Source organism: Dromaius novaehollandiae, chromosome W (genome assembly GCF_036370855.1).
Source record: "Dromaius novaehollandiae isolate bDroNov1 chromosome W, bDroNov1.hap1, whole genome shotgun sequence".
NCBI lineage: Eukaryota > Metazoa > Chordata > Aves > Casuariiformes > Dromaiidae > Dromaius > Dromaius novaehollandiae.
In genome coordinates, this window is record NC_088130.1 from 69,640,469 (window position 1) to 69,667,465 (window position 26,997).

Genomic DNA, 26,997 nt, shown 5'->3' on the forward strand with positions numbered 1-26,997 from the left:
ATGGATCAAATCCAACACAAAAAATAACCCTTTCTGTCCCTGCTTTTTAGAAAAATTCAGTGATGTGTGAATTGTTTCTAATGGGAAATAAGAGATATATTTCTGATTTTTTTTATGTTCAAAAATCCTCCTTTGCTCAAGAAACAGGGCATATACAATGTTTAATGGATGAACAGAGTTTCATCAGAGAGCTGTCTGCATCAGCTTCTCCCACTAGCAGAACCAACACTATTTATGTATTTGTTTACTTCCTTACTTCGTTTCTTTAAATATTGGTGGGTTTTTACTTTCTGTGGTTTTTAACGTTTGATGTGTCTTAATAATCAGCAAGTTTGAACTGTATAAATACCTGTCAGGTTTATCCATATAAAAGTCTGTTCCATTATTTCTTCTTCCTGTTTTAAAATACACAGAGAACTATAGAAGTATTTGTTACTGTAGGAGCAGATTTCCTTTGGTCATATTGAGCAGTGATTTAATCCGTGGATAGATATAGACTTCCGCTCAGAAGAATAGGGACTGATTCTGGATTCAGATTTTTCATACTGAGGCTGGGGGTCTGAGGACATAACCTGTACAATTCTCCTGGTAAAAGTTAAGAGCAGGGTAATGAATCTGGTTTTTCTGTCATTTCTTGTGTGTGCATGAAAATGTGTACCTGTAAATACAAATAAACTTCATGGTCGTGCTCCCTAGTGTTTGCAGAATCATTCTGCAAAGCAAAATTTATAATGTTTCTGATATTTTTAAAAGGGCTGTAAAGAAGCTGCAGGAAGAAGTTTCTTCATTATCTTTATCATCAATTTACACTTAAAAACTACAGGATTTTGTTTCAAACTTAACATAGGAGAAATTGGCTTAAGCTAGGAGTAGCTGTGGATCGTGCCCTTGAATCCCACATTTGCAGCACTTTCTTTGCCAAATGTTACCCTTAGTTCTTTACAGTATGAATAATTTGACGGTTTAACATTCACTGAGCAAAATTCTCCCCTTCTTTTTGCCTCATGTGGTCAATTATTCCTGGCAAAGTCTTTGCAATATGCAACATTTTGAACTCTCTACAGATAAGGCGAGCATATTTTACTGTCGAAAGGGGTGAGCTAGCGGGTATCAGGACCTCCACCCTTAACAAACTGCTTAATTTCGCACTGCTTAAACACACACATATGTGGCTTCTGGAGATGCCCTATATTCGTGGGCACTTTGACCTGAGCAACTCTGCAAGGTGTTGCTGTGTTTGGAGAGGGACGCGAGGACGGGAGCGAAGCTGGCAGCGGGCGAGGGCTCAGCGCCGTTGTGCGATGGAGAGCAGCGCCTAAGGTGACCAGCGCTGCAGGATATCTCAAGATAGCTGGATGCTCCTGAGCGAGGTGGATGGGAACCACCTTTCTGAGTCTCGGTCTGTCCCCTGCCACTACCACCTTCTACATGAACCTAAGAGGGGCGTAAAGAAAGCTGCTTGCTTGCTTTGGGCCAGCAGTTTTGCATTAGAGGTCTGCCACTCGGCTGGAAAATGTTTCGGGGTCTCCAAATTAAAGTCATCGCTACCTAACTAGCGGCAGTCTGACAATCTGCCTGACAAAGACTTCACCGTTTTTAAGCTGTCACAGTTAAATGTTATTACGTTTCTCTGTCTCTCCGATTTGGTCCCCAAATTGATTTCTGCGGCTTCGAAGGGTTCAGACATCAGGAGCGTCGCCTTTGGATGCTCTGTGACAGACGGGAGACAGAGGAGCCAGATGTTGCCACTGGAGAAAATATTTTTTTCGTTGCTTGGCAGCTGGGCCTGGCGACTGCTTCGCACCGAAGACAAGCGATCTGCTCCGGCACCGTTAAAGGGATCAACCGTTCTGTCACAGTGCATTTAGCTCAGCGGCTTAAAATTCCTTTGCAGCTAAATGTACGTTAAAATGTGCTGCAACTGCGTGCCAGCCCTCCGTGGGAACTGCTGGCACCTTTGGGACTGTGGCAGGGCAGCGGTGCCGCCAGCCCTCCTGGTCCTCACGCTCATCCCACCTCGTGGACGGGAAGGCTGAGACCCGAAAAGGGTGAAATAGCAGCAAAATTACTGATGGATGAGTTGCATCCGTAGTGATGCAGTGGGGGAACAGAGGTGGTAGAGCTGATGGCTGCACTGCCAGACCAAGCGCGTCTTCGTTACCATCCACCGATGAAACCTGCGGCAGAGGTGACATCGGAGACAGCAAGTACCAGCCATCCCCAGGAGCTCAGCGGCAGTGAAAGCCAAGTAGTAAGTTTAAGTGCTTACTTCGGCTAACCCAGTGCGTAAAATTGCCCTGTGGTATTTCTGTATGGCATTTCACAGCAAGGATGAAGGAAGAGCAGGGTGGTTAAGCTGGATTTTAACATGGTGTTTGCAAAGTGCGAAAACCTCCTGATCGTGTATTCAATTAGCTGAAGTTTGTAGAGCACCACGGAGGCTGAAAGCTCCCGAGATACGAGTGCTGCGGCTGTAGGGATGAGCTGTGCGCTTGAAACCGAGAGCGGAGGGAAAGTAAGATTTTTCTCTCATTTTGCAACACGAAGCAGCAGTGCAGGGTAAAGTAGTGTTGCTTTGAAAACATGCCGAATGTTCAGAAAATTTATCCGAGATGGGAAAATAAACGTTAATGAGATCTAGAAGCATCTCACAGAGGAATCAAACGTGCAGTTTGAAAGAACCAGAAAGTGAAATCAGCATGACTGTCACCACTGTTTAGAAAAGTGTCCTCTAGAAACAATGTTTATAACCTTTAAATATATTACTTCTGGAGAAGGCCACAGAGAAAGAGATCTTTAACCTTTAAATCTATTACTTACAGGGAAGGATAGAAACGGGCATTGAGCATAACCTTTAAAAGGAGAAAATTTGCTGATAGCTTGTAAGTCAATACCTTCTGTTTCTCACTTTCAATTATAGACGTTGCCGAAACCAGAGCTGTTTGGGGGTCGTTCTCGTAGGAAATACCCCTTGTGCCGATCCCCCTGGAAGAGGTGTCGTTATCAAGGGGCCACCAGCTTTCTGCCCGTTCCCTGGAATAGCAGGATAATTTAATCACACTTTCAGAGTGTTGTCCAGATCTGATACCTCACCGCTGAGCACACACAAACTCTCAGAGGTTGCGGTGTCAAAGCTGGGTAGATTCATTATGTTATGGGATCTGATTAAACCTTGTTTAAGCTGATGAATGTTCCAGCCACCTTTTCATTTAAGATAAATTTAGAGATACTATTAAGCCACTTAATGCACCCAGGCAACACGCAGAAGAGAAGCTCTGGGCAGTTATTTCTTAATGATAGAGACTCGGTGGCTTCTGAATGGTGTAGCGCGAGAGGTTTACCCAGAGACCAATAAAGCAAATTAATGAGCTATGACACTGATTAGTAGAGCTATATGGTCCTGGCTATCTCGGAGAGAAACAATAAAAAGACTAGGAAAGGAGAAAAACAAGGTCATAAGGAATCAGCAGTCATAGAAGAGCGGATGAGGTGTCCTACCTGCCCTGCTCTGCCCCTCTGCCGGCTTCGAATGACCAGGAGGAAGGTGCTGCTGGGCTGAAACACTGGTAGTTTGTTTTCCATGGTTGGGGAAATGCGATTTTGTGTGTCGTTGGAAATAAACAAAGATACCGGGTTAAAATACCGATATCCTTTCTAATGGGAGCAAACTGCAAAGCCTGAGCTTCTAGCACCTGCTTGAGTCCAGCTTTACTGACCACAAAGGGATGTTAGTGTTAGCAAAATATTTAGCTCGCTGACCTGGGAAAATATGAGCTGTTATACATGTTGTAACTGCTCTATCCAGTAACTTCCTACCAGGAAGAAAGTTATTAAAATTGCTGCTAGCATTGCTGGAGGCGAGGCGCAGCCTCCAAGGCCACTGGCTGCCGGGCCGTGTCGTGCCGTGCCGGCGCGCGGTGCAGGATGCGCCTCCATGACGCCGCGGCAGCGTGTCCACAGCTGCGGGTGTCCCCGGCAATTCCAGTCCCTGGATTTCCGGCTCGGTGCCCAGGATTATGTGAGTAATTCATTATAGTTCTTCATGTGCAACTTTTGATTTTTTTTCCCTGTATTTTGAAATGCAGGAGTCCATTTTTACAAAATGCACAGTGTCTTTCTATTGCATTTGTATTTTTATAGTTTAACTTTTCATCTTTGGGTTAGTTAACAGTGATGGTATCAAGAAAATATTAAATATTAAAAAAAAAAATCTCAAAGAACAGACCTGATAACCACTTCTAGATCATGCGTAAAATAAGTTCCAGGATATTAAAAAAAATTGTCCTCAATCATGAAAATTTCATCTGAAGATTTTTTTTAGTTTGCACAGTTTGGTAAAGGACTGAGGAGAGATGTTCCCAGGGCCCCGCGTGTTCGTACCTAACGTTAGTGAAGCTTCTCTGATCGGAAGATCTCCCTTCGGCGCGACGTACCCAGAGTGATGGTTTCAGTCAGGGTGGATTTGGGCTTTTTGCTTGAGATGCATGTTATGGGATTTTTTTGATTGGGAGGCTTCTAGTGCAGTGAGAGGTTAAAAGTTTACTGCTGGGTTAGGGTGATGCTAAACAATTTTCACCTGAGGGTGTTGTACTTAAATGCACCTGAGCTTGGGAGGGTGTTTCAGCTGCATGCAGTGGTGGGGCTGGAGGTGAGTGGGCTCCTGCCTGGTTTTCTTCAAAAATCTAATATTTAAACGGTCAGTAAAACCCGTCAGCCTTGAACAGGCCTATCCCACGTCTTCCCGTAGTAAGACTGCGGCGATAAGGAGGGTGAGTCGCGGCGCGGCGGTGGGCGCGAGCAGCGGTGCTGCAGCTGGGGAGCTGGGCTGTACGTTTCCTAAGGATTTACGTGCTGCGATGGGGTAAGTGCTTGCGTGCTGCATATTCATTACATTGTGTGTTCCTGCTTCCTAAACCAGCTTTTCATGGTCGTGCCTCTTTACATAAGCCATTTAGTAGCCCTGCAGACTTTACTAGGTGCAATGGGTGCTGTGGCTATCGTCCGCTGCGGCACCTTCGCGGCTGTCCCAGGGCCAGGGGCTGGCTCTCCCCTTGCGTTTTGGGTGATGTTGTGGATTATACGTGTGGGTGCAGCAGGCTTCGGCTCAGGCGTGCTGGCGTTCATCCCGTTGCCTTTATCCGCCAAACCGCGAGGGAGCCGCGTCTTCCCGTGCCGGCACGGAGGGACCCTCGTGTGGCTGCCGTGTCCTCAGGCTGTCGTGGTTCAGCAAACGAGCAGGCATTTGTCACCTTAAAGACTCTTAAAATCAATGGAAACGCTCCTGTTAACTATAATGGAAGTTCAATGGGATCCTTTGGGAGCAGACCCTGTTTCCTAAACGGGGCGGCTGTGTGACAAAAGATAAATGAGTTGCACAAACACCAGTGCTGCTTCAGCTGCCTCCAAAAGTGCTGCTTAAGCAAGTAGGAGGTACGCTAAAAATAAAGATGTTCAGCCTGTGGCTGGTCTTAAAAGGCTCCAAGTTCCTCCAGCGTAAGTGGTGTACCCAGGGTAGGACCTCCCTCCCCGGGCCCACACGTGTCTCGGGGTGCTGTGGGCAAGGAGAGCATCCAGAGGCCATTGCCCCGTTGGGTTGCAGTGGAGGAAAACCAGTGAAAGGCTCCGATCATGGAAAGGGTGATGGAGTGGGATAGTTTAGCTTAAGGAAAGAGAAGTGCTCGGATGCCAAGTGCTAAGACTTTCCCCCACATGTGTTTTTTATATGTTAACCAATTTCATCAACACATGATTAACTGGACAACTTCCAAGACAAATGAAATGTAAAATATCATACATTCCTGAATTGCTCAAAGGCCATTAATATATATAAATAGATATCAGTCTTGATTAGAATTTCTTTGGTTTTGGTGATTTTGTCTTTCCAAGCTGTGCTTCCCCCCTCTCCCTGCCTTGCTGTTACTTATGATTTGCCGGGTCCAAGTTCCGGATGCTCCAGTCGGATCAGGGCCTTTCCTGAGATGCTGCATAAACATACAAACCAAAATGACTTAATTGCACACAGAAAACATCCAGGAGTTTTCTAAACTGTCTGAAAAGAAAAAACTGTGATGTTTTCTTCTTTTTTTTTCTTTAAATTAAAAATGGAACAAAATATCCTCAGAAATAGAAGAAAGGAGGGCAAAACTAACTTTTGCAAGCACTAGTATATTATTCTTTCATGTACTTTCTGCTGAACTATATAAGACGCCACAAAGAATTTAGTCTGCAAAATAGAAGGCATAAAAATAAAAAAAAAAAATCCCCCAAACTTCAATAGATGCTGGCATGCAATACTACCTGCAGTATTTAGCAAGCCACATAAGTATCTGGCAAAGATTTTCTTTTTTAAGAAGCCTGAAGAAGTCTTTAAATTTACAAAATGTAAAAAAATTTACTGTGAAACAACTTGGTGAGAAAATGTTGAGAAAGAAAATAAAAACCTCTTTCTGCATAAAAAGAAGATGAGAAAAACACAGGATATCATGCATTCATTTCCATATCCTATGGTATAAAGATATCTAGAGTTCTTCAAACTTCTCATGTCTGAAAAAAAGAATGGGTTTATTGTGCCTTCTGCTTCTTTGTGCCGAGCTATTGCTGTAGTTTTTATTATATAATCTTCCAAAAATTAAGTAATTTAGTGCTGCTGAAAAGAGGCAAGCTGAAGGTCTAACGTTACTACTTTCCTGAAGTATAGCAGTTCCAATTCGTTTTCTTTCCCACAACCTTGTGTTAAATAAGCCCTGGCACCCTTTGATTTTCCTCCCTGGTGAAGGTGACGGTGAAGGTGGTCTTTGGGGTGGCTCCTGTTGCTGGCGGTGGCTGTGCCTTGGGTGCTGCTGGGCCAACTCCTCCCCGCCGGTAGGGCTGCAGCCTCATACTGGGCTATCCCACTCCTTCGCGCTGTAAAAAACTGCCAACTTCACTCACCCAGTTACTGCTCGGTCCGGAGAGAAGACTCACTGGACCCGCTCTGTTGACCTAGGCTGGGTTTCAGCTGTTGGTCACGGAGAAGAAATTCCATAAATTCCTGGTGCACCACCACGTTGAATCTCCCAGGCACTGCAGCTCGCTCTTCTGCACTCCACCAGCTCCGCAGGAGCTCATATCTCTTCTCGGTTAAGTGCGGTAGTGTTGCCCAGCCCGGAGGCAGAGTTATTTTGGTCTTTGCTGGGTTGTCGCGGTGCTGGGAGGCAGCTCACCGGCACCGCTCGGCACTCGGAGCCGCTTCCCGGGAAGCTGGGTTGATGCTCTTCCAAGCGCTCTGCAGGCGCATAAATGGCTTCAGACTATCCCAAAGAGATGCTTTACCTCGGGATGGTCTTTGTGTTTTCAGATGTTCTTTAAAAGTGTAGCATATTTGTGAAACTGCCCCTCTTTATGCTAGTGGAAGTGCTCGGATTGTGCAGATCACTCTGCTGTTCTAATATTTACTTTCACGCCCTTAACGGATCCTTATCCTTTTGCAATTAGGTGGTTAGACTGACAAAATAATTTATAATCATAACAGCCATGGCAACGCAAATCTGTTCCTAAATATATTTCTCCTTAATTTGATGTGTTGTGGTAAACAGTTTATTCATTTATAAATAAATTCCTTGAAAATTACCGGCATAACATTAGTCCCAATAAGCACAGCATTGTTTTTAATATCAGACAAAGCGGCTGACTTCAGCAGAACCGCCTCCCTTCCAGTAAAAATGTTTAAACTGGTAAAAAGAAGCAACGCTTGTAATTACAAACAGGTTGCTAGGGAATCTGTGTTTTAATCCCAGCTGTCCTGACAGGAAAAGGTTTAATTCTGGGGGTTTGTTCCAGCTGTCTATGGCATTACCCTATCTGCTCTCCAAAATTTGCAGCTTGATAAGCAATTATTGCATTTTAAAGTTATAAAAATTTTAAGAATCTTTTAAAATCTTTTTTCAGTGTTTGGTTCCTGATCCCTGTTAAAATCTGGCCTTGAATAATGGGTTTTACGGCCTTCTGAAAGTGCATGTTTGAGTCAGCAGGTGCAAGACATGATTTCAAAGTTTCTCCTTTATTCCTCTTTTTCATGTGAAACGGAGCTCTTTCAAAGCATTAATTCTGTCTATGAGTGCACTGTTATCTTATTTACCATGGCCTGATAAGTGACTTGCTCTTCCTAATGTAGCTGTAGAGTACGAAATCTAATGCCTGATCTGTAAATATATGTAGTGTTTAAATCTGTCCTTTGCTTGTCTTCCCTTCTGATAGCTCCTCTTCTGCTCATAACAATATTTGCTTGAGTAATTTACTTTGTATTGAAGCTTTTATCTCTGGGTTCCCTGCTTGCGAGCTTTGGTTCATTTCTCCTGCTTCGTGCGTGCCCTATTTTGTTGCCACCTCTTTGAATACTGCCTAGCATCACGTGCGGAGGCTCATTTGGGCTGACACCTTATCTACCACGATCCTTTAGTATGAGAAGAGGGAACGTGAAGGACGCTGCTGCTGGTGCAAGTCCCTAGAAAGGAGAGGACCTGGTGGCTGCCGGCTCGCTTGAAGCTCCCCCTTAACATCTGGCAGCCGGAGGCTGAGCACCCGTATTTACAAACAGCCAGATGTGTTTTGGAAAGGGCGTTTTGAAAAGTGGAGAATGACCCAGAACGTAGGTTAGAGCGTGGCAAACGCGAACCCCTCTCGGGCTGTCGCTGCGGGCGCTTTTGGTGGATCTTGAGCAATCCAGGTCCCGTCCAGCATCCAGGATAGCTTTCCTGCTTCCACTCTACTGCATAGACTCTGCTGTCAGGGGAAATACTCCCTCTGTGTGCACCTTAACAAATGTACGGACTAGTTCATTTTTAGCTCGTTACTGAGGAAACAGCTGATGGGAGTTAACAACGGAGATGACAGAAGACTGACATCTCCCACAGCCCTCCGAGGAGGCCTCCGCACAAAGCGGCTTCGCGGGAGGGGTTTGTGCTCGTCCCCTTCCCCATGCCACCGGCCGGGAGGGCCACCAGCCTCGCGGCAGAGCAAGGAGCTGGAGGCCAGCGTTTCTCCAGCACCGGCCTGGGCCGCCGGCTCAGAGCTTGGTTCCCCCAGGCACTTTCATCTCAGAAATTTCTAAACGAACTACGCTGACTATTTTGAAACCGCTTTCTTTGTGAATGTCTCCTCTGAATTAAATTTGAAAGATGCATTCATAAGTTTAATCCATTTTGATAGTTTTTTGATTCAGTTTTCCATGTCTTTTATGACCACAGGCATTATCTGGTAGAAACCAGATCATAAATGTAGGCATCTGAAGTTTCACCATAGAAGTGCTTACCCAGTATGAAACAGAAATAATCCTGGGTGATTTTTTGGGTGAATTTCAGCCAGCCTAAATATTGCATATAATCAAATTACAAAGTAACATGGGTTTTTTTCAGATTTCTTGAATGAGTTTGAGGAAGCAACAAACTTCTGGTTTGTGAGCAGACAGGAAGAGAAATGACTCACTGTGAATAATTCACTCATTGCTCCTTCTAGTTCACTCTGTTTTAATTTTGCAATCCTGCCAGATTTTATTCCACATTACTTCCTTTGGTTTTTTTGTTATTTAGTCCTCTGTACGCTAATGCCTTCACTGTAACTGTTTTGACAGGGGAACATCGTGCAATTAAAAAAAAAACCAAAGACCAGCAGGGTTGTAGAGGAGAGTAGCACTGCTGTTACAGCTGAGGAGACAGATAATGCAGAACACGCTAACGCAGGCAAGGCCAAAGGGGAAAGACCCCAGGACAACCACAACGGTGGTCAGACTTCAGCACTCTGGTGCAAGCAAATAAGGATGCTTTTGAGTGTGTGTTTTTCTGCAGACCAAAGAAGAGCAGCCTGTGATTGCAAAAATGGTCTGCCTTTTCATAAATAGGTTTTCATCTTCCAAAAGCTGCTTCCAAGTGGAATAAGGGAGGTGCAATTTTCATGAGAAATTACAGTTCCTTTAACACCTTGCAAAGTTGCTGAGTGCACACGGAAAGTTTCTTCTCCTTCAAGATGCCAAGCCTTCAAAACTGGGCGGTTGAGGTATCAGGGATGGAGCTTGTGGATTACCACCAGTTCAACAATTAATTGCCACGAACAAATAAATATAGCATAAAATTATTGATAAAATTTCAGGTGTAATATAGATACTTTTAAGCTGGCTTTAGAGTGAAGGGTTTCCTCTACATTCCCATGGCCATAAAAGCCTCTTCTGCACGTTTCCTTTAAGCAGACAGCCAGGGCTAACTTGCCCAGCTTTATACGCCACTTTTATATTTGGCCCTATGGCTTTTAGAGGGGAAACACATAACATGCAAATTAATGCAATTTTTTGTAATCCCAGGTATTTATGTAGATTTCTTTGGCTAAAGTCCAATAAGTAAAACTGGTAGCCTTGAATGACCTTATTTAAAAAAAAAAAAAAAAAAAAAAAAAGTCTCTCTTATTCAGTGTGACTGGTTTGTGGGAGAAATTACTATAATCTTCTAAAATCGTTATCCATAGGACGCACGTAGACACTCCTGAAACAGTCGACCTTTGATGAACTCCTGTAAAAAGCCAGGTTTTTCTGATGGAAACTTGGCACCTCCCATTGAATAGATATGCAAAACTTCAAAATTGCAGCCAAATGGCAGCTCGTAGAGGAGTGGTCTCCTGCAGTGACCCTCTTCCACGGTGTCACGGAGGGAGGGCTTGCGTTCCCGCAGGCTCAGGTGAAGGGATGCTCTATGGGCTGCTGTGTTTGATGGCTTTAGTAGAGGAATTGATATGGGGGGAAAAAAGGAAATCCTTGTGTTGTCCATGAGATTACTACCCTGACAACCCTTGGGGTAAAAGAGTTTCCCGTTCAGGAAGGTGAGGCTGACGTTTGGCTGCGTATGGGACTTCAGAAGACACGTTCAGTCGTCTTTGAGAATGGTATTGCACTTCCCTTCCTCAATGTGGTGCGAGAAAAACAAGAGAGCAGATTGAAGCACATTGATCCAAACGGTGTGATTACGGGTCCGTGACATTTGGCTGGTGACTGCAGTAAATCTGGAGCGCGGGCGTTTTTCCAGGAGCATGCCATGGATATCATTTCGGTCGTCTGCTGTGGTCACGCGCGCGCTCTCGCTGTTTCTCTAGGCAGATAACGAATGTGGTGAAACAAGTCGGTGCTATTTGCCACTTTGTTTTTGAAGTGATCACTGGAATATAAACTAGAGGAGCTCAGATGGTGAGACCACACAGTAACGTATGGGAAGTGAGATTGGAGATACTGTGAGACCAAGGTCTTGAGTCTGGAGGCTGCAGTAGACCTTCTGAAGCATGATTATCTGAAAAAATGTGGGCAGCAGGAAAGATTTTCCTCTTCAGACTTAGACGTGTGTATTTGAGTGGCGCACCGGTTGAAGTGAAAAGAAAGCAAAGCTCTTTTGAAAGAACGCGCTAGCTCCGCGGTGAAAAATACCTGACTAATAACAATTAACTTCTATGAAGTGCTTCTCATCTTCAAAGTGCCTAACAAATGCGAACTAATTAATCCCTGCAGTTCCCCCGTGAGACGTTAGTGCGGTTTCATACATGGGAAGCAATTAGCTTTGCAAAAGTGCTGCCTCAACACTGAACCCCTTTAGAAAGATGATGCTATCTGCTTCCTCTGATACCAATTTAGGAATAACGAGGTGGTGGGGAAAGACCCAGTCAGCTTGATTGCTGGCTTCCAGGGGCCAGTCTAAGAGTGCTGGTTTTGAGGGAGAATGGGAGAAATTTCTGATTCGCCTCCAAGGCCTACATGGTTGAGCGTCCTCAAGGTGCTATATGCGCTGTCTCTGTAGCAATCTATATAATGTTACAAGGCCATCTGGCTCCACAAACCTGTTGGAAATGGTTACAGGCCATCAGAGGCTGGAAGCCAACATTTGGCAGTATGGTCCAGTATTTTTTCTTTGCTCAATCATGCACAAGCACGCAGAAATAAATGGAGCCAGAAGGATGTGATCATATTTAAAAAGAAGACTCCTCCCATCCTCGTTGCAATGGCTTTGGCTTCCTTCCCGCTGCCGTACCTTTTTGCCTTATATTAAGTGTGAGGATGGAGAACTAGTTACCTAGGTCTTGCAAGGTTGTAGTCAGGTCATGTAGAGGTAGCTGAGCTTTTTATGCACCATTTTGAGTTTCCCTGCACGTGAACAAGAGGGGACATTGCAGAGAGCTTGATCATGCAGTTAAGGTACTTGACTGCTTCCCTGGGGAGCTGATTTTATTCCTGCCACAGGGTCCTTGTGTGATCCTGGGCTGGGCAGTCTTTGAGGTGTGACCACAGCAGTTGCCTTCCTCGTTTCCTGGTGAACAGCTTAGACTCTGAGTTCTGATTTTCAAAAGTGTTTAGCAGACACAATTACAAAGTCAATGGAAGCTGTGTCTTGAATGAATAAAGGACTCTATGCAGCTAAAACTGGAACAAAATTGTTAAGGAATTGCATAGTAAGCATCATAAAGCACCCCAAATTAGTGGAGCTTAATCTTTCCAAATCCAATGTGAGAAGGGGATAATGTCATCCTTTTCACAGGAGTGTTGTGAAAATAAACTCATAAATGAACATATAAATTAAATTCATTAGTGTTTGCAAAGTGCTTATGCTGCAAAAATCCCAAGAGGAACTTAGAAATTTTATTTTCTGACCAGGATTGAAAAGTAAATTGTGTCTGAACAACAGAAAGAAAGCAAACTAATGACTATCTTGTAGTTAAATAAATCACATAGATTCTGTGCAGTAAGGTGTGGATCTGAAGCTGCTGAAATCTGTGTGATGGGGACTCAGCAAAAGCTGCCCAGCATTTCCTCACTTTTGGGTCTTGACCTTGCAAGGTGATATTTCAGCCTTGGGCTGCAATTAGGGCAAGCACGCAGGCCAAGAGGCCTGAAAATGCTGCAAGCCTTCAAGTATGGATACCTTCTCCATTTTCCATTTGCTTTTCTTTCCCTTGGCAAACTTTCTCCTTCCAGTCCCTGTGCCTTATATTCTCTCCACCTTCTCTGAATCCACTGATTTACAGGTCTAACATACATCTGTGTTTGGTCTTGTGGTTACTCATCTCCTCAGGTTCCTTATCGATGTCTTTTTGTCAAAGTGCAATACTTTCTCCTCTTTCCCTATGGACATCCCTGTATCTTACGAACTCGGTGTCCTCCTTTTTTGTGTCTTTCTCTTAGTCCCACTGGCTTGCAGTGTGGCTGGGATCTCTTGTAAAACAGATACTCATATACGTGGATGTAATTGCTACCTGACTCATAAATAGGTTGGATTTCTGTGATGATTTCTGAGTTGGCAAAAAATTGGATGGCTTTCCATTCAACGTGGATGAAGTTGGTTTGGAACAGCAAAGGCACGTCGCTGATACAAACACCACCTCCTGTCACATCTCACAGCCCTGCTCACGCGATCATGACTATTGTAGCTCTTCCGTGCAGGGGGGGCCCATTCCAGAGAATACATATTTTTTTTTTAACTTGACCAAAGTAACATTTTGTGTGTTTTGGTCCTGGAAGCAGATGAAAACTTTTAATTGGAATTTTCTGCAACAGTTCACTGGAGGCAGTTATCTTCCCTGTTAATGAAGATAATTCAATTCCACAGATTTCACCCGCTTCGGAATTCTGTGTTGCACAAGTTTCATTGTCTTGTCTAAAGAGTTGTTGCTCCTCCAATTCTTCCATCCAACAGATTCCTTTTAATCTAGAAAGTCGCATTTTTCTGCTTGTTGTCTTTCTCTTTACCTTCCATTCAAAGATTACTGCTCCCCCTTCAATATCCTGGAACAAACTGGAACTGCATATTCATAAGTTTATTTTCAGCACCAGTGTTCTGCAGCTCTCCTTACATTAATTATGCTCAGCTTCTCTGTAGAAGTTTTCAGAAGTTTTCAGCTGTTTAGGAAGCTTGTGAAAATTCCTGTGTGCCACAGTTGAGTGCAGAGCCTAAATACGCTTTGTGTTGTAGAAGAAGTCAAAGCATCATTGCACTGAAGTCCCAACATGCCATCTCCTGGTACTTGCCTTGAAGAGGAGCAGAAACCAAACCAGATGGAGAGCAGGGCTAGAGATGGCACTTGCCAGACCAGCTGTTAGGCTGCACGAAGGATGCAAAACTGTACTCGGAAAAAATTATTTTCCAGGTTGTTGGTCCAGGCTATCTCTACTTCTCAGGTAAAGATTTACCCTGCCTGGAAAAAGGCCTGGCAGGACTATTCATTTTCCTGTTTACTCTTCGCGATTGCTTTGTTGTAAAAAAACATTCGGGAGGCAGCAGCGTGCCGCCTCGTTTTGCTGCCGGCACGCGGGGGCCCTCGCTGCGCCCGTGGTGCCAGGCAGCCTTCGCGTGCATCATCTGCTGGGCTTAAGTCTCTGGAATTGACTGAGAATCACGATTAATTGAAGGAAGCAAATCCCTTGGGTGCCGGGAGGACATTTCCATTCAGATGCAAGAGAATTAAATTGAGTTGGCTCAACCAAATAAGACTGGCCAGAAGCTTATGAATAAGTTAGGTGTTTTCTTCCCTTAGGTCTGCCCCAAATCCTTTCAGGGTGGTGGGAGTGTTTCTGCCGACTTCAGGGAGCACCGACCCCTGCCCTAGGGAAGAGTGGAACAATGGCTATTGTTTTATCGTTCTTAGATGCTCTTTATTGTCTCCCTAGCTAGATTGCTCCTCATTTATCCCTCACAGGTTGGGAATTTTTAGAAATTGTGGTATTTTCGCTGTTGAAGGATGTTAGTCGTGCTGATGGAAAGAGTATTGTATCTAGAAAGCGGTCTTCCAGAAACGTCACTTCTGTGAAGGACACTTTAATGGCAATCCCATATTTTTACGTGTTTAAAGATAGCCAGCAGTTATTGGAAAATAGGATGCCTCTGAGCAGAGGGGCAGTTTCCATTCTGCAGGTTTGTATTTGAGAAGTCCCAACTGGAAAGCTGTCACCAGCAGTTTGTATGACCAGGGACAGCCTGGATCTATAGGACAAGAAAACAACCAGGCTTGTGCACAGGCAGGCTGAGAGGGTTAAAAGAAAATGCTTATTGTGAAAAGCTTATGTGGGTCATTCTCAGAATTATAAAGATCTGAATAAAGTTAAAAAAATTCCTAATGCAAGCTCTTGGATCATTATGGCTTTCTTCTTCTCTTGACCCGTGAGGTTAGGTACGAGGATATGTAAATCTCCTAGATAGAGCAGTTGGCTGTGAAGATGCTGCATTACGCAAAGTCCTTCTCGGTGCCCACCACCAACATGGCATGCGGGGAGCTGCTGCCAGCAGAAGAGCAAGCAGCCTCTGCGGAGATAGCTATGGATTATGCTTCCCAGCATTTTCTCCTTCCTTATTTATTTTGAAAGATGTTATCTAAGCTCTTATTGAATTTGTTAATTACATTAAAAAAAAAAAAAGTATTAAAGAAGAAGATTGACAAGCATGTTGCTTCCGAGGAACCATGATTTAATCATGCCAGGAAGCGATTTGTCCAGTGCCGACGTTATTTGTTAGCTGTTCTTATTCAGTAGAGATTACCTGTGGAAAAAATGCTCATTAATTTTGATTGCACTCAATATTTTATAGTTTAGCATCTAAGCTATAGAAGGTGGGATTGCTTGACTGACTTACAGTTAATGTATGTTTGAGATAAGAGAAAATTAGCACAGAAGAAGAAGCTGAAAGTCATGTTTTGTTTGGTGGAAGCTTCGTTGAGAACATCCAGTTTTGCTGTTGCTCACCTGCCATCGCTCTTGCCGATTCTTCCCGTTTTCCGTTCATAGCAGGAGCCGGAGCGCGTGCAAGCTCGGCCGGGGCGGCACGTCCGCTCAAGCAGCCGGCCACGGGAGGGCTGGCAGCGAGCAGCCACCTCTTCACTTGGCACAAGGATCTTTTGCTCCGCTGAAACACAATAAAAGGAGCCATCAGGAGTTTTGGAACAGCTTGTTGTGAAAGTTGACTGAATCCTGCTGCATTACAGCATAAACACAGGAGCGCTTCATCCTGGGACTCGGTGGGAGCACGCTCGGTTCGCCACGTGGGATCCACATTTGGGTGTCTGTCTGCCTCTGATTTCCGATGGCTTGTAATGAGTCTTAAGATTTTTGCAGCATTGGCAGAGTTTTTTAATTGGATTTTATTTTTATTGCATTATTTAGTTAAAAAAAAAAAAAAGCAAGTGCTTGTGCTTCGCTCATTTTCTTTAGCATTTCTTAACAAATTTTAATTGCCTTTTATGCAGAGAGATACATTGGCAATATGTTCTTTTATCATCCTCAGATGTATTGGCCTGATGCCATTTGTAGAAAGGAAGCATTTTGACAGTAGCGTATACAGATTTATTTCATTTTTGCCTTTTTCAATAATTATTTTTTTTAGCGATGTAAAGAAGAATGCATGCAAAATTTTTTAAAAAGCTGCTCCATAACTGTGAAATGACTGTGAAATCCTGCCCTTCAGGATGGGAATATCACTGTTAGGGCCACTTAGCAGTGTTTGATAACATTGACCCTTCATGTGCCCTTTCGTCTGCCCTTCCTTACATTTATTTGCTTAAAAGGGCCTAAGGTAGAGTTCATGAGATTACACCCAACCATTTTGTTTTCTTGCCCATATCATCAGCAATTAGTAGCAAATGTTATATGAAATTTAAGAGAAAATTGTCTTAGACATGTCTTGAACGCTGGCAATTCATCACTCTTGTGAAAACTGAAGAATCTTGGGATGCCGTCTACAGCAAAACATTGAATTAAGTGCAGCAAGGTGGACTGTGATCTAGGTACTCATGGAAGTAACAAGATTTCTGCAAGACTGTGTCTTAAAAATTAGACCTCTTGTGGGTTGCAAGTAAGATATCGTGGCCTCCCTTGCAAATGAATCCCCCCTGAAAATAAGACAAGTGCGGACAGCAGCAGCCGGTTAAGCAGAGCATCGCGTGTGCCGTGCACGTTCCTCCTGGGATGCAGAAGTGTCTTTGCTGGTCTCATTTCTTAAAGTTTGGGTTGCTCCTAGAAAGAGCCAAAATTACCTTATTCGTAAAAACTGTCAGAGAAGGAAGGGCCGCTGCGGAGATGCAGGGTGTCATTGATGGCAGAAACTTGCAGCGGGAAAGACACCTGCAACCGGGTGCTCGTCCTCCCCGCAGCTAGTTCATGTCTCCGCTGCAGGAATCGGAGCATCGTCAGCAGGACCCGCTTCTGCAGGCAGACCTCTCCCACCAGCGCGCCCAGCCGGGGCCTCTTGGAAATAATCGTGAGAATTAATTTCTGGCCCCTGGTGAATTTGTCAGAGTCACTAAATGGTTACAGAGGAAACCTGTGGACTTCATAAAATTTAACTGAAATTGTTGCGTCCATCCGTATTCAAATTTATTTGGTGTATCTTGGAAAACAGGAGGCTGCGTATTTTGGCAAGTGTCTTATACCTCATTACACCACTGTGTGATGCAGAGCGGTGGCTGTATCCGTTTGAGTCTCAACAAGCAAGAAGGCGATGGATTTGGAAAGCTCCGGATTTGTAGATTCAAATAATTTGCAGAGAAGGAGTTGGTAAGTGGCAAGGGCAGGAACCGTGTGCGGTTGTCAGACTGCCGAGAGCAAACGTCATTTGCCTCTGTGGCATTTGGGCTAGCGGTGAATGCCTGAGTGCTTTTGTTTCTTGAGATAAATGAACCAAAATTGAGGGGCAGGGAAGGGATCTAGTTCAGTTGTTTTGCTTTTTTGTGCCTCTTCCTTCCATCTGAAAGGGAAGGGTACTGCATGCATGTTTGTAAAAGCAAATTTCAACAAATTAACAAATTTGTTTAATTAATTTTAACAAATTAATTTAACAGGCTGCCCTTTTATCTAGAAAGTTATTTGAGGAAGAAAAAGGCCCAATATTAGGACACAGATTGCTCTAAGATGCAAGGTGGCCTTGGATTCCTTCCACACCCCTAACGCTTGCTCAGGGCCTGGCAATAAAAATGACTGATATAGAAAAATAAAATTGCAAAATGCAAAATCACAATGGAAAAGAAAACTGAAAGAAAGTTCTGTATTCTGGTTAAGTCAGCTTCTCCCGTACTTGCAGTTCTCTTACTGAGCTACTCAGGGGAACCTTTCCTGAAGAGGCTGTGCAGATAATTGAAATATTCAGGCAATACCAAGTGGTTATATTAAATAACTGTCTCTTGGGTTATAGCAACGTACAAGCTGATAGACTGATCCTAAAACTCTGGTCAAATTGAAATTAGAACTCTTAAGCTTACAAATATCCTGTTTAAACTGTGCTCCTTCTTTATAATTAAATTGGAATCCTCTCTATCTCATTAGAGGCAGTTTGATTTGTTTTTGCTATCAGATTATAGCGGAAGGCGAGGTCAATGCCTGGGATTTTCCTGCTCAGAAGTGATGGCCAGCGGTTGTGCCTGGGAAGAGCAATGGAAGCAGAGCGGGAATTCGGCTTTAGCAGTGGAAAGCACAACTTGCGTCTCCTGAGAGATGTGTATGCAGCTTTTCTTTCCTGGAAGGGTGACTGCTTGAACTAGATTGAGTAATGGAAACCCACGTGATAGAACCACACCACCGTGACTCTTCCCAGCCATAGCAGCAGCGTTGGCCAACACTTTATCTGTCCTTCTGACGTTTTAAATTCCTTCCCTCCTGCCAGCCTTGCTTCCTCCCCACCATCCTGCCGTCCTTCCTGCCTCTGCAGGCACTGCAGCTTCCCCATCTCCAAGTGTTTCCCATAGTTTCAGTTCCTTACCGGGTTCATCACGAGATCTTTTCCTACAGAGACAACAGAAGTACTGGAATTGCTCAGGCAGCAGGAACCTTCTCCAGCTTCAGCTGCACCAAAGCACAGTCAGTCCCCGATTTCCCTCTCCATACAAAATCCCGCAAGGAAACACCTAAGAGAACGTGCAGGAGCTCCCAGTCAGGCATCTGCAATCCAGGAGAAAAGGAAATTTAGGGTAAATGGCCATGACGTCATGTGCTGAGTGTTGGTGTTTTGGGGAAGATCATGAATATGGAGGCTTGTCTACTTCCACGGGCAGGTGTGTGACATTCCCACAGCGTAACCTCGGTGCTCGTCGAGCTTTGGTGTTGCAAGCCTTGAACCCATGTAACATACTTCTGGTTTTCCCTGCTCCTTTGTAAAAATCAGGAGTTTAAGTCACAAACCAAGGAACTTTCAAAGAATAGAGAAACTTTCATAATTGGCAAAATTTTAGGATATCACATAGAATAAAGAGCTATGTAAGTGCAGCTGAAAATGTGTATTACCAGGTAATCCGAATTATTTGATAGCTCCTATATTTACTAGTGTTGCTGTTCAGACAAAAGTAGGGGCCTTCCTGTTGCATTTTTGGATACTGTTTGGCTTGGCCAATTAAATAGTATTTATTTTGTCTCCTGTGCGTATGTACCTCAAGCCAAGCACTCTGTCAGCCTGTGATAACTAAATGTCCTATCTTTGAAGAGGGAGGTCTGTAAAATCTGTGATAAGAGTTGCGATTATCTGATAACAAGTGAAAAAAGCAAGACGTGTGGATTTTGCGTGTTTTATGTCTCTGTTGCAGCCAGCGTCCTCTGCCAGATCCTCTGCCCGTGATTAAAAGTTATAGCTTTGTTCTGCCGGGACAGTGGGACGCACTGAGCAAAAATACTCGCTGCTTCGCCCTTGGTTGCAAGTTGAACTGTAACGAATGGCTCCTGTTCCCGGGCTCGTGGCTGGGGTCAGCGGTGACCTGACGCAGCTGCTTCTGTTAATTTAAGAGAGATGATGGTGGCTGCTGGCGTGGCGTGGGGTGATGGAGGCACGCTGCTCCCCTGCCCCCTTGGTGATAAACTAACGGTCCTGTGGCTCTACCTATAAGCTCAATAATTCCATTAATTTTTCAGCATAGACCAGAAGGCCAGAAATTAAATGACAGTGCCTTGCAGTGCAGTATGTGCCCAGGACAGTTAATGAAATAGGGACATCGCTCATATTCGCAGGGTTGCAGAAGATGGGGCAGTGTCTCTAAGTACGTGACCGTATTGGCTTGTTGTATTTATGTACATTCACTGTAGCGTTTTAAATGGTCGCATTCCAGATAATTCTTCTGTTTATATTGGCCTTTAAAAGAAGAAAATTGTAGTCTGTGGTAATAGAGAAAATGAAGAAATAAATTTGCTCGGGGATCTTTATTTGTCCTTTTGGCAATGAAGTATGTGCCCATCTAAGCTTGGCCGTAATAGAGGATAAGGGAACTTCATATCTGAGATTAATTGAATGAATGTAAGAGGGATTTTTCATGGTCATGGTGAATCAGCAAATAATTTCTGGGTCAAGGTTTCCTCTACAAAATGATTGAAATTAGAGCTGGAAAGAGTTGTTATATCTTCTGGTGCCACTCGGCTAATGCGCCGCTATTCCCAGCAGTGAGCTTTATGGGCTCGGGCTTTTTTTTCCTCCCTTACTCTTTCCCTTCTGCCCCAATGTACTCGTAAAGTGTTTAAATGGTGGTGTTTCTCCCACCACATTTGCTGGAAGATTGTTTGAGTGTCAGCATCGTATATCTCACTGGATGTCATTATCTGGCTTTCCGAAAAGACCCTAAATTCTCCCTTTCTTAATATTACTCTGTTTCTTCTAGCTGTGCCCTGGGTACATTAATGAGCAATGCCTTGCCACAGACATCTGTAGCTTCTATGTCCTTTCGGCTGTCGCCGTCTCCCCAGTACTCACGTGCTGAATTCCCTGATGGACAAATTTTCGTTAAGTGGGGCATGCAAAAAAAAATTAAGCTATTGCATGCAGTTACTGCAGTCGTTATTGTTACCTGCAGTAATGTGGTATATATGCACTCCAGACGTGTGCAAATACATGCTTAGGGGCTCCCTGTGCTAGACAGCATGGCAAGACAGCAACGTGACAGCCTTTGTGCTGGCATCGCAGTCGCAGGTATTGCCGGTACTTCAGAGTAGCTTCTCACGTGGTCACTGTTAAGCTGTTCGCAAACAAGCGCACATTTTAGTTCCCCGATAATTGCTGTCCTAGCTGTTCTCTGTATTCGCTCCGATTTGCTACTTCTTTCTGTACCGAGAATAAAACAGAGCATTATATGCTTTCTTCTGTTGCGTTGCTTAATAAATAGTCCCCCAGTAGTCGGACTTTTCATACCAGTCCAGCTAGTGGGCAGGCTGGTCACCGATAGGGTTTTGGTGATGGTCTTGCTTCGTTGTCCTTCTGCAGAAGCAGTGCAGCTTAGTGCTACAACCACGAGAGACACAAAGTTCGCTGGCACAAGCTGTCACTGCTGACATTGAATGACCCATCCTAGGATGCTAGCAATCTGGCCTAAAATACACTTCCCCATTTTGATTTCCAGTTTCCAAAATCCAGTTTTACACTTGAGTTCTGGCACAGGCCAAAGCCTGCAGTGATGGGGAGCCATGGGATCCCCGTAAAACATGTGCTTCTTGCCAAAACTGCTTTAAACACTGATGATGAAAGTGATGTTGGCATATGTGCGTTGGCTTGTCAAATCTAGTGACATGCAGACGGCGATATTTTGATGCTTCCTTGGCAGTGTTTCAAGGTGTAATGTTCTAATAGCACCTGTACTCGAGGTGCTTGAACTTTGAGGAGTTTTTTTTCAGCTGGAGAAGGCTCCTTTGTGCTCTGACTGCAGAAATAATTGTTTTGAAGTCATGAAAAATAAGTACTTGGAGCTCTGGGAGTCCCTCGCGAGAAGCAGCGTAGCAGACTCACTACTTTGGTACAGCTGAGAGCTTCCACGGTATCTGCAAAAATGGCTTTCTGCTTGAACGCAGGCAGCTAGAGTAAGTTACTAAAAGGTCTCCAAGGTATATTTACGCAGGAACAAGATTTATATTAAGAGCTGTCTGTACCTTTCTTCAAGAAGATTATTGGGGGTAAATGAAAAATGAAACTTTATTTCCTAATCTTTAAGTTGTGGAATATATAGGCAGAATTCCTAGGGTTCATTAAAAAAAAAACAAAAAAACAGATTTATCCTAAAAATGAGACTCTGATGGATGGATAGATAAGTGGATGGATAGATAGATATCCATGCAGGCAAAGAGGTATAGTGAGTTTCTGGGTGACTTGTCCGACGTGGGCAGAGCAGGACATCAACTTGGGGAGCAGCAAGGCAGCCTCACTGCTCTGCTTGCGTCTTGCGCGTTATACTGCGTCTCTCCTTGTGCCTGTCTCCCCAGCCCCACTTCTTCTCTCTGTGTAGACAGAAAGCCCTTTGGGGTAGTGGCTGTTTTTTAGGCTATACATACACCACTCTCAGGCTGTAATTTCGCTTACAGCCAATATAACGTAATGCAAAGAATAGTCAATGCCACTACGCCACCAGCTGAAGTTTATGAACTTATTGACAGCTGAAATTATTATTGTTTTATTATTAGGAATCAGGTTTGGGGATAGATCCCATGTCTGATAGTCTCATAACTTTCTGGAATCCTCCCTTTGGACTTGAATTTTCTGCATGGGGTGAAATTTCTAAAACCAACTATTTTCTCATTCAGCTTAATATTTAAGAGACTAAGTGCAGGGTATGAAGGCTCCTAAGGGACAGAGACTATCCATCTGCAAAAAAGTAATATAATGGATTTTTGTCAAAAGAGTTAACCAGTGAAAACTCGTAATTCTTAGGGGCCAATTTGGACTGGCCCTTGGCATCTTTGGAATAAATCCCCCAGTGTCAGGAAGAGAGAGCAATTGCAGGTGTGGGAAACGTCAGTTATCCCATAATGTTAGTAGCTGTCATTTTTGCCACCCTGTAAAATACTTCATGTCTTCTAGGCAACATTTCACTTTGAATATTATATTTAGTACCTGAAAAAAAAGATTTTAAACTCCAAATGGTTTATGCTTATATGAAGTCTCAATCTTACATCTTTATCACAGGCTGAGGTTGGATTTTTTTGGAGCAAAACCAAGCCAATTCCAATGTTTTTTTTTTTTTTTGGGGGGGGGGGGGGGTCGCAAGTCCCTGCACTCCTCTGTGTGGATGAGGCTTTTCACTGATTTCTTTCAGTTTTATCCTGCTATTCAAGGATGATTTTGAAAGAGAGTAGACCATATGCAGTAATATGGCATATTCTATATCTGTAAATGCTCAGGGCTTTTTTCCCTTCCTTCCCTACAGATGTTCTAGTATCTAGCCAGATCGTAAAGATGAGATATCTGCTTTCCTATATGTTATGGAACATCAAGTTTGTAGGAGAGCCGGAGAAAATACTAATAATTGTTTAAATTTTCACTGCATTTGTCACAATCACATTATATGCACATGCTAAAACAGTCCTTTTTTAAAAAAAATACCTTCTTATTAAATGTCAAAACATTAAGTGCCAAAAACTGTGTGGTTATGTTATTAAAACTGTGCAGTCAGAATCATTGAGGGGGAAGAGAAATGTGTTTAAGATTCCAATAAAATTGTTAGCTTGACTAAACTGCATATAATGTATGCTTTAAAAGATGTGTTTTAAGACATAAATACATTAAACAGCCAGAAAAGAAGAGTTTGCAGTGCAGAGTAACAAGGCTTTGTGAATTCTTTCTCTTGGAATCTTAATGTTTGCATTTCCTTATTCAGTGAGATTTAATCTGTGCAGATTTAATGTTGCATTAATGGCATTTATTTGATTTTTTTTAATGAAAAAAATTCAGCTTAAATCTTTTCTCCACAAATAGAAAGAAATGTAGTTGTTGGCATAATAAAACCCTACGTGCCTCCAGCCAGACAAATCAGATGTTTGTTTCCTTTTTATCGAATGGATCACGTTTATCCTCTTTGTCTGTCCTTTAGGATTTTCACTTACAAAACTTCCTCCTCGCTTTCTGTAGAAATGCAGCAACATTCGCATCTGGGCACTGCTTCTGTCAGCTCAGTAGCTAAAAGAGGTGTTATTGCTGAGGAAATCGAGGCAGCGGCTCTGATTTAGGATGCTCCATTCTCCCTCTGCTCTCTGGGAGACTTTTAAATGCCATTCTGAGTAAATCTAACAGCAGCATTAGCTGACACAGTACAGCGGCAAAACCGAAGTTGAACATCTCTCTCGTCTTAAGATCCCTGTGAAATGAGGATGAATGAGCAGCCCACGTGGCTCGCCTTTGGAAGAAAGGGCAATTACCCTTTATGGACTGTTCTTCAAGTAATTTCCACTAGAAATGCATTTTTTGAGACAAAACATAAAAGGATAGACTCCATTAGTGAAAGGTTGATGTCAGCAGAAATGTTGTCTGCAGGACAAGCTTCGGCCCGGATGGGAAAAACATTGCTGCTTCTTGTGTCGGTGCTTTGGGCCAGCCCCAGCAAAGGGCCCAGGCCACGTTTGGTGGCTCAAGTGGTGGCTTTGAGCTGTTGATGGGGACCAGTCAGAGCTGGGTGAACCCCCGTGATCTTCCTCCTCCATGGCTCCTTCCTCCTGCAGGATACTGCAAGACTGCCAAAAAATTGGAAAATAAAAAGTCTGGTTCCAATAGATTTATCGTCTTTTTCCAGTTTGTATAGCTGTTGCTTCTACCTTTCTGGGAGTATGGAGGTACCTAAAAACAGTTATAAATGTGCTATTTCCTCCTTGAGGTCTTTTTGCAGTGCTAGAATGGTTGGAAGATTTCTCGGTCTAAATGAAAATCAGGGCTTGAAGTTTCTTTCTTTTTCCATTTAATGCTTTTTATGACTTTTTGTCTTAATTATGTATAACCTAAGGGGTTTTTTGCTTTTCTGTTTTTTTTCCTCTTTCTAACTCTTTGTTGATGATAGGAACATAGTCGTGGGAGTGATGTATCTTCTTAATTTCTGTTGCAGAATCAGTGAAGAGGGAAGCCGTAAAAAATATTGTACGTTATAAAGTATTCTGGCCGAATGGGATAGGTGGGGCGGGGGGCAGAGATGGCTGGAAATGGAAATCGAAGAGCAGAATTGGCTAGAGCAGAGTGCTGGATCCCGTAGCTCTACGGAAGCCAAAAGGATATGTGCTCCCATCTTTAAAACCCACAGAACAGTCTCTTTAGAATAAAACAATTACAAAACAGCCTATTTCTGAGCTTAAATTACATGATATTTATGGAATCATTCATGCCAGAATTAGCTTTGCTTCAGAATTTTGTAAGTAGCCTTAACTCCCAGCGTGCCCCTTTAATGCATAATTAACTCTTTTCACAAGCTTAATGTTATCTTTCCTGGAGAATTCAGAAAATGTGCAATGAAAATCTGTATTTATGCTCTAATAACATTCTCCAGTGCTCTCCAGATTATTTTGATGGTTCTTTTTTTAAGTAGGTAGCAATAGGAGAGGATTACTTTATGTATTTTTTTCCTGTTCAGTGGGGCTAAAGTTATCGTGCTGTTATCTGAGCGACTTGAGCAGCGTTCCAGAAGCGGCAGTTTGTGGCAGAAATTCGCCCACTCTTTCTCCCCATCATAGGGAAGCACTTGGTATAGCTCCATTATACTTTCCAAGCAGTCGTCATCATTTCTTTAAAGGAATTTATCAAGAGTAAAATAAAGGTAAAACCCATTTGTGCCAACTCAGTATTTGCCTACTATAAATAGGCATTTCAACCATCTCCGGAGAGCTGAATATCTAATAAAACTGTTAAGGAACAAATTTGTCACCTGGCTTCTACCCGATCTCTGAGAGGTTGATGATTGCATCAATATACAAGTACAGCATTTGCTAGAAGTATAAATGTTCCTGCTTGTATGCATAACTGTGCATTTTATGGGCCCAGTACAGCATCCATTGAAACCAAAGGGGAAAAAAAACCTTCTTGACTTTAGGGAGCTTTGGATCAAAAGATGGGGCGTAGGATGGTGTTTGGGGCTTATGAAGCACGTTTTTTCTTTAAATTCTGAGGAAAATGTGGTATGTAAAACTTGATACTTACATATGAAATCACTTTTTCAAAGCAGCAGTAGTGTGCAGGAATCATAAAATTTAGCAAATAAATAGATCAATAGTATCTGATCATTTGAATAATGAGGCCAGTGATGCTGGTTATGTCCCCCTTCATCTGGAGGAAGTAGGAGACTCCATCACCATCTACAGCAGCCCTTGAAGCACTTTGGTCCCTTAAGTCCTTTCAGAGCTGCATATTAAATGTTGTTCGGGTGACTAAGTATCTCCAAATCTGTTCACATCCTTTGTATTGATTTATTAAACTGTTTCCTATATTTTTTTGCTCTCTAATCTATTTACTTCTGCTCTTTCCTGTGAATCCTTAGGCAGGCTCCTGTGTTCCCTCTCTGCTGTAGTTTTATTTTGTCCTCGATAAGGTTTTCATTTACACCCAGCAGCATTCAGGACCTTGCCTCTCTCGCAGAGCGTTCACCAGGAGACGTAGCGTTTGTAGGGACCAGGGCGAGCAGAGCGTGCACCTGGCCATGGAGAGCGCTGATGAGGGGTCGCAGGAATAATTTAAAAGAAAAACTCATGAAGTATCATAAAAAGCATCTGTGCTACGGGAAGGATGATGACTCAGGAGGTGTCAAGAGGAGAGATTGATATTTATTTGTTTTCCCCCTTCTTATGGGTCTTCAGCAATGTTTTTGTGAGTGCACAAGTATTCATTAAGGTCTGCTATTTTCACAACCTTTCCTGCAACAGGAAATAAATACATGCTCATAATATATAGTTGGATTTAGTAGTATGAATTCCCAGCTCTGCCTTGTAGCTGTGGGTGGGAGATGAAGCCATATAGCCAGACTTAGCAAACTTTGGCAACGCTTCTGATCATACCCTGCATTGCACTGTGCCTTCAAATATGGTGAGGTGAAGTTTGATCCTGGTCCAGTCATTTATGAACACTGAGGAGATGAGATGCAGCTACAGATTTTGTGATTTGGACGCCTTTGCACTTCAGAGAGTTTTGCCAGTTGATGAAGCTATGAAGTCTGTAGAAATCTGTGTTGTAAAGTCCTCTATTAAGGCTGACTGCTGCTCTTCCATCTCTCTTGGTTCAGCTGCTGTGTATGAGTGATTTCACCTGCCTGGCA

At 43.4% G+C, this 26,997-nt stretch overlaps 1 protein-coding gene across 4 annotated transcripts in view; it reads left to right on the forward strand.

The window, feature by feature from the left end:
* The window catches only part of LOC112994481 (netrin receptor DCC), a 547,074-nt gene that overhangs the window by 403,071 nt on the left and 117,006 nt on the right, over positions 1-26,997 (forward strand). The gene's annotated exons all lie outside the window — the stretch shown is intronic.